Here is an 8,661-nt window from a genome sequence, read left to right as displayed (position 1 = left end):
CATATTTTGGTGGGTTTGTAATGAAAGCAGAGGCTGGAGTGAAGTTACAGTTTAACTGGAACTTGTGAGTTGGTCGTGATTTGTGAGGTCTGTCTACAAGGTAAGAATGCATTGATTTTTATCTGATGTACTTCTCTCATTGAGACAGTTTGAAAGCATGCTGGTAACAAGTTTATTTTCTCCTTGAAATTTAGCATTTTAAATTGTAGCTCAAGAGCACTACCTATATTTAAAACTGTCAGTGTTGAAAGACTAATGGGAAAAGGTGTTTATCGCATGAGATGATAGGAATAAAATCATGCTGAGGATGCTGGGCACACTTGCGGTGTTCAGAGATTGCATCAGTGGGTGTGTGCTGAGGACAGCAGCGCTGCTGTTAAAGCTGTGTTGGATTAATATGTTGCAGTGGTCTGCATTTAAACATTCCAACAATAGTCATAGAAGAGGTGTGGTGTTCAACTTACTGTTGGATAATACTTGTTTGAAGTTAGGCTAGAACTGGGACATATTAGATCTCCTTAGATCGCCAGAAGAACTAAAGGCTTGTTTGAGAGGTTTGAATGCTGCATAACACCTTTTTGGTCTTAAAATTAAAATGCCTTCTACTTAAAAAGACAAAAATAGACTTGCACTTACAAACAGCACAGTTGATGCATGGTCTGGAAAAGTGTGCGAATGGAAAAATCTGTTACATAAAGTAATGAAAAATATAGCTGGGTTTGCAATTTGATTGGTTCAGGCACAAGCTATCCAAAAATACAGCATTATACATAAAATAGACAATGAGAATCAATTTAGAGGATCAAATACTGCAGTGACACACTGCAATTTGTGTTGGATCAAGTGGCTTTAACCGTTGCTAGAAACAAGCATTTCTTGTGAGCGATTGGAATGGCTGGTACTTACAGCCTCATCCTGCATGTGCTGAGATCCCTGTGGTCTGATCAGAGATGCCCCTTGCTCAGTGCCCTGTCCATAACTGTGGGACAGGCATAAAACTGTCACTGGTTACCTCTTCTAGGAACTTCTCTGTTTTCCCCTTGACCCTGTGTGAGCCTTCAGTGTCTACAGCACTCTTAGCCAAGGAGTTGGTTGGAAAAGACTTCTAAGATCATCAAGTCCAAATGTTGGCCCTCACTGAGCTCCCACTTGCAATAGGGACCACTTCTGTGCTTTGAACCTGACTCCCAGTTTTATTCAGTCCCTCTTGTTTGTGTTCTTTGTGTCACCTCTTTCCGCTCTGGACACGGTGCATCAGTTCAGCAGGTGCAGTATGCTGAGGAAAGGCTGCTTTTATTTTTGTATTGCAATTGGAGGCTGATAGAACTGTTCCTGAGTAACCAGATTTGCCCATCTGAGGGTGAGAGCAGTACCTGTGTGTTACTTGGGAGTGATGGGGTACCCTGACTGGACCAGCTCCGTGCAGCACCTTCCCCTCTGTGCTTCAGAAAGGGAGTTGTGTATCTGCAGCAAAAATGATTCAGTTTTTCTCGTGCCCTTCAGCACTCAGAAGGAAGAAGTGTAAAAGTTAATGGGATTTTAAAACTAATCTTTTGAACTGTTTTCTCTTCTACACTACACTTCCCCCTCCCTCTGAGTGTACTGCTGCTGCCGGATATAGGCAAGAGGAGATCAGGCAGGGTTAAGTCTCCATATGTCAGTGCTGCTTTCAAACTGGGTTACAGGTAGTGTGATTTCATGTGAGCAGGCGGATGGCTATTTTTGCTAGTTCCAATTTAGCTTTTTGTTCAGAAAAATACCTATGAGACAGGAGCAATTCCAGAACTTGTCTGCTTATTACAGAGTTGTGCCAAGGATTCAGAGACTATCAAAGCTTCAAAACAAAGTTATGTGGCTATTGAGGAGCAGTGAGGCCACGTACTCTCAGCCTTGAATAAAAATGCAAGTTTCTCTTTGCTCATTCACTTGAAAAAGCTTGTCCCTGAATGCTTGCTGCAGGCAAGTGGTGTTTTTAGACTGTACCACTCCTGTTCATCTAGAAAAGCCTTTATAAAGAGAACTGCATTAGGTGGGGTAAAACAAAAGAGGGCACATGAACAAACACTGAAGGAATTATTTTCCTTTGATTGTTTTACCACCCTTTTAGTGATCAGGAATTCAAAGTTCAACCAGATTGGGTGCAGGAACACCTGGTAGCCAGCCTGATGAGAAAGTGCTGGGTTTACCTCTTGGGTTATGCAGGTGAGATGGCAGTCAGCAGGCTCCAGTAAGGACTGGGGGACTTGGAGATCAAGCTCACAAATCCAGGGAAGGCAGCCTGCTGGCTCTGGACTTGGCTGTGCCTGTTCTAACTTGCAGCTATGTGCGTTCATCTCAAGTAATAATGCAGTCACTAAAAGGCTCTTTGTCTCTTTCCTCCACTGGAGCTGAGGTGGTTTTGGAATCCGAAATGGCAGGAACATGACTGAGATGAGTCCTTGCCCACTGGCAGCTGCACTGGCACTGGTTTAAGGAGACTTTAATCCTCAGAGAAAGCTTAGGATACCTGCTGGTGAGAAGTGGGTCCGTTAGTGGCCTGGCTTTGTTAAGCGTAATGACTTTGCACTAGCTCTTAGTAGATGTAGCTGGTCTGGGTTGATAACCACTCTAAGTGACTGGGAGTGCTCATGGTCCAACTTTTCTGGATTTAGGGAAGCCTGTGCAAGAGCTCATTGCTGTGCTGGAGGAGATGCTGCCTTTGCAGCTCAGCTGAGGTCTGAGATTGTGTGAGAAGTTTCATCTTGTTTGGTGTGAGATTAGGGTGACAGTTTAAACTGGTTTTAATGGCATTTGATGAGTTTTCAAACACACGACAAACACATAGGCTGAGCAATTTCTATGAATACAAAAGTGTGACAATTGGCCTTACTATTCTGCAGTGTGGCAGATTTATTTGAAAAATCGAGGAAGAGCAGTTGCGGCTTTGCATCCGAAGTAGAGTGAGGTTGTGCATTGAATGTTTTGCATCTTGCTGACCTGGGAACAAGGAAAACAAGTGGCCTCAGGAGCCTGAAGCCTTAAAAGATAGTGGAAGAGGGTGCTGTCATTTCTGTGAAATGGCTGCAGATGAAACTTGCCTCTTGATGCTGCCTGTTTGCTGAAAAAGCCTTTTTTGCAGTTGTGTCTCAGATATTCCTGTTCCTCTCCCAGCCTTGCAGCTGCCTTTCCCAGCCTGTTGCTTTTGCTCTCCCTGTGCCTGCCAGGCTCCTGCACTGTTCCCATACACAGAGGAGCACCTTGCAGTGCTACTTTTATGTGTGTGTGTCTCTCTCAGCTGTCAGCAATGCTTTTTACCCTTTTGCATGGGGTGGGACAGGGGTAGATATATCCCTGCACGTCCTGCTTTGCCAGTCAAATTGAGAGGGACCAAACTCTGCTGTTGAAGAGGGAAGTGACAATTTCTAATCATTCTCAGTGGCAGCTGGGACTTACCCTCCTGACATGGTGTCCAGCAGCAGTGCCTGTAGCTAAGGGAAACAATACTGTAAAGCAGATGGCAGGTTGTGTTTGCTCCAGCAGCTGCAGGGAGTAGCACTTCCCGAGAGGTGAGAAATGTATTTGCCTTTTCACCACTGTGGAAAAAGGTGCCTTGGCACCTGGTTTGAGCTACTGGATGCTTGTGGCAGTTTCCGTAAGGGTGTAATCGTTCTGTCTTCATAGGGACGGTTGGAAAGCTGAAAACAGCTGTGCTGAATAACATGAGCCGAGGGAAAAGCTGAGAGTAAATAGCCTGTGCTTATGAGAACATTCCCCCTGCTGATCCACCTGGTCCTGCTGCACGCATCAAAGTCGTTGTTTGTCAGGGCAGTGCACTCTCATGAGGGGCAGCTTCAGTATGCTCTTTTTCCAAAAATTAGGCAACTGTTCCTACATGGGTTGCTGTGGGCTCTGGCAGCAGGCCTGACTGCCCTGGCAAACAGCAGACCTTTAGCTTGTTCAGGGAGGGCTGTGGCAGGTCACACTGGCAGCCTGGTCCCATCTCCAACCTGCTGCTGGATCATGCAGTGCAGGGAGGCAGGAATCTGGTCAGCACTCCTGAAGTGTCTTTGCCAGCCTGAAGTTGCTGGTTTATGCCCTGAGGAACATGAAAATTTTTCGTGTTGAGATTTTGAAGTATAATCTTGTTTTCTACTTTTCTACTCATCTTGTTTTCTACTTGTGTCTTTGTGCATAGAAGTGGCACCAAACTTCAGGACAGTATCCACCGCCATGGACTTTAGACTAGAGGTTGTCAGTCTTTTCAGCATGCCCGCCGGTTCCCCTTGCGTGGCCATTCCCACACCACTGTGATGCTTCTGACAGCAGGCAGTCCAAGCTTTTAAACCTCTCTGCATCCTCCTGACCCCATCCAGAGCTGGCTGGGGACCTGCTCTCCCTACACAGGTGCATCCAGGCTGGTGCTGTAGGGACCCAGACTGAGCCCAGTGTACCGGGCCACGTTCTGTACCTGCTCTCCAGGGTCTTTGACTTCAACAAAAAATGCTCCACAAAGGATCAGAAATGTAGCTGTCAGAATACGGTCCCAAGCCTTGCAAGGAATGACAACCTGGGTTACCATGGTGCAAGCCTTGTGGGTTTTAGGTGATTGTGGGAAATGCCGTCCAGAAGCAATTCTCTTCTGCCTGGATATTTTCAGTAATTTTTTCTAATGGTTCTGCTGTAGGTTGTTGCTGACCTTCATGTCCCTTCCTTGCTTCTCAGGGTCTCAATGTAATGGCAAGTAGTTTTCCTTATGCTTTGATGTGCTAATGAAGAAGGTAAAAATAAACAGTAAGCTTCATATCAATGTTCAACACCAAAATTACCAGCAAGATGATTCTGACGCTCATTTTAGTGCAGATAATTTGGCTGTAGTCTTTTGTTCACCATGACCTGGAAAGGCAGCGTAGGAGTTTTGATTTCTATACCTAGCAATTGCTCCTCTTTTCACCTTGGGCGGTAATAGATTTTTCAAGCTTTTGCTCTCTTTCCGCTTGCAGCCGGTCATCTTTCATATCTTCATTCTGCTGTGACATTTATCATTCAATTCAGGGATGCTGGGATGCAGTGCAGCAATTCACTCGCACATTAATAGCAATCAATGACATTAAAAGGTAAAAAAAAGCCTGCTTACTTTGTGCCTGTGCTATATAACAGGATGTGTATTCAAGTGCCAAAGGCTAGTGATGTAGGTGTGGGAGAACAAGGAGGTGCATGTGAGTTGTGTGAGATGCTCCCTCTCTGTGTGGATGTACATCCGCACTGAAACTCAAGTAGCCCCCAGGGTTTAAAACCAAAACTAAACCAGCTTCCTAAACCTGCCAGCTGTGCCTGTCGAAAGTGCCATTTTCACACAAGTCCCAACCTTGACTTGGCAGCTTTGCCGCAAGGGGTGCCAGTCTCCCAGGGTGCCAGATGTTGGCACACCATCAGCAAGGGTGAGAGGGCTTGGGAGGGGGGTTCAGTAGGTGTCTTGATACCCCAACCAGGAATCAAAACACCTACTTCTACCTCCTTCCGTGCAGTGAGCACCAGAAATGCCAACGCGGTTACTTCATCCAGGCTACTGTGACAGTAGCCTGAGCACCGCAAAACCAAACAACTGGAACAGATGGCATAGCATAGCCTGGCTGTGAGGCAGCTTTGCACTTCTCCATGCTGGCATGAAAGACTGAGATGGCAAGAGTGACTGCAACAGCTGGGAGCAGCTACCTGGGGTAGCTCTGATAGTGCTGAGTCCATAGCGTTGCCTCCTTTGGCCCAATTTGAGTGCACCCTGGTTGCTGGACCTGGTAGAAGCCCTGGTCCCCAGCACAGGTTGTCCCTTCTCTGAAAGTGTTCTGGAAGATGCTATTTCAGCAGTCCTTTGGCCACTGCCATTTTCTTCTGGTTATTCCCTTCAATTTAAATAAAGTCATCTGAGACCAAAAATGCCTGTTTGAGGTTTCCCCAGAAAATGAGTAGCACTTGCTAAGCAGGCAGTGGACCACCATGACTGTGAAACACTTGCATGGCTGGGTAGCTTGCTTAAAATATTTGGTCTTCTGAGGAGGAAGTGTGCCCTCCCCAAACACTGATGATGCTGAAGGCAATGGGTGGCCCATGCTCTGCAGCTCCCGTGGGACCCCAGCTGAGGCCTGCCCATCCCACTGCAGCAGAGCCCACTCACAGTTCAGTAACACAGCAGATGGAGCAGAGCTAAACTGGTTCTAGCAAACCTGAGTCTTATTCCTAGTCATCTGACATACAGTTTCACCTACAGTAGCATTTTAATGGCTTTTTTTTTTTTTGACTCCAGGAAGGAAATCAATTTCCAAAAGGGAAGTCTTGAAAAAGCCCCTCTTTCTGTGGTGCTGGGGCTGAATTTCAAGCATGATATGTTATGATACGACACTGGTTATGAGAAAACCGCAGTGCTGTTTATCTTTCTGCTGTAGAGAGACACAGGATTAATTCTCTGTAATCTCTCTTGTAAGAGATGTGCTCATTCAGTGTGAATTAGAGGAGCTGCATGAAGTAAATGCTTTTTCTTTGCCCTGAGATTAGACTGGCTGTTGATTTGGCCCATGAATCCACACTAATGCTGTTGTGCTCTTAGTAGTTCTCAATGGTTTAATGTCTCTCATGAGTGTAGTTTGTAGATAAAAGTGTAATTTTCTTACTGGAAAACTTTAGAAGCTGATGAGTATCTTACCCATTAGTATTGCAAAGTTCAGTTTTACTGGTTTTTTTTAAGAATGAGAACTGGTCTCCATCAGTGAGTATATGCTCATTCATCCTGTGCACATGAGAGGAAATAAAACCATCCAAAGACTTCGCTGCACCTCCCACGCATCCTGAGTAATGCACTTCTTAGGATCTTTCTTTTCCTATTTCCCTTATCAGAGGACATCAGGTAAGACATCAAGGCTGCTTTAAGATATTTTATGTGAACAAGAAGTTTTTTTGGGGAGTATGGTAACCAGTGCAGTAATCTGACATTTGCAGATAATGCCTGAAAAGTGGCACATGAAGGGTGCCTGGTACGAACTCCAAGAGCTGCTGTGCCTGCTCTGGGCCAGTCCCATTATGAGGTCTTTATCCAAATGGGGAAATTTAGTCTGGAAAATGGTTTGCAACACATCTGGTCTATAAGGAACAGGCAACCATTAATGCATTTCACAGGGCGCTCAAAGAAACCTCCATACCCATCAGTCAGGGTGGTTTTGGAAAACCTTCCCATGGTCACAGGAGTCAAGTGCCTTGTCTGCCTTTGTGATGGTGTTGGATACCTTTGGTTGCTGAAGCAAGGGATGCTCTTCTTTGCCTTTCATGCACTTAAGTGTATCCCAAAACACAGTGTCCTGCTTTGCACTGTATCATGCACATGTGCAAATGGACAATGTAAATTCCTCTGGTTTTAGTACTGTAGAATTGGATAGGGAAACAGGGAGGAAGAAGGAGCCTGTCCCAGAGGAGCATTGATGTAAACTGCAGTGGTACAAATGGAGAACAATAGGGTTTTCACTTCAGATACCACAGTCTGCTTGATTTTGCTGTTATGTGAGTTAGTGACAAAACTTGCATCGATTTGAATAGAGCAGGACGAGGTCACTGTGAGTCTGGGTGATGTTTCAATTCTCACTTCCTCGGGTAGTGAAAACAAAAGCCCTGAGCCCTTTGAAGCTGAGTGGGGTCCTAAACCTGAGGGCTGTGGTGTGGGGCTGCAGCACCCCTGTCCAACTCTGGCTGCAGAGGACCAGTGTGTGGTCAGCACAGAGACCACCACTGAAAGCATCTCGATTAGACATCAGTCTTTAATTAGTCACCGGGAGAGCTGCTGTATACCAGACCCGTTTGTATTCACTGCGCTCTCATCTCTGTTTCTCCCAGACTTTGTGACTATCACCTGTCTTCTCCATCTCATCGTTACCTGTCTCTCTTCATCTTCCCTTCCCCTCTGTAGTGACAGCACAGATATTGGTTGGGAACAGAGGCTGGTGATGAGGGAAGCACGTGCTAAGGAGGGAGTCAGTCCTCTGTGGGAGAGGGACAGACTGCGATTTTTGGATGCCCTTCACATGCTGCTCTAAAAAGGCCACACAAACAAACAAACAGAAGCTGTTTGCACTCAGAAATAGTCCAGTTTCTCCTTTTACAAAAATATATACACTAGCAAAGTCTTTCAATTCCAGCTATGGAGGAAAGTGGCTGCAAAGATTGATGCCCTTGAACGTGTGAAGGCAGAACACCTTCAGGACTCTAATGGCAGAAAGTTTGATACAATCAGGTTGTGTTGTGCCTGCTGAAAATTCAGCTTTCTAGAAATGCAATCAAGGAAAATTTAAGCTTGAGATAATGTTTGAAATAGGCAACCTGAAGGCTGTGTTAATACACAGGGGTTAGCCCGTTCCTCAAATGCCTTTGCATTCTCCCAGTGGGTGAGGTAGAGAGGAAAGCTGGCAGGAAACCTTTGGTATTTTAGGAAACTTGCATGGCCTGTTAAAATCACTTTTATAATCACCTGTTAAGATGTAACAGTAATATCAGCATGGCAGTATGTTGTGTGCTTATGTAAGTTCATATAAATGCCTTCTCATGTTTAGCTCATGACCAAAAGTTAGGAAACACTTAGAAAAGTTAATATATGTTTAAATATATAAAAATTAATATAGAGATAAGAATGTAATAAATTAATGTTTC

This window comes from Lepidothrix coronata, unplaced genomic scaffold, assembly GCF_001604755.1.
Source record: "Lepidothrix coronata isolate B3197 unplaced genomic scaffold, Lepidothrix_coronata-1.0 Scaffold313, whole genome shotgun sequence".
Lineage (NCBI taxonomy): Eukaryota > Metazoa > Chordata > Aves > Passeriformes > Pipridae > Lepidothrix > Lepidothrix coronata.
Note: the sequence above shows the minus strand (reverse complement) of the source record.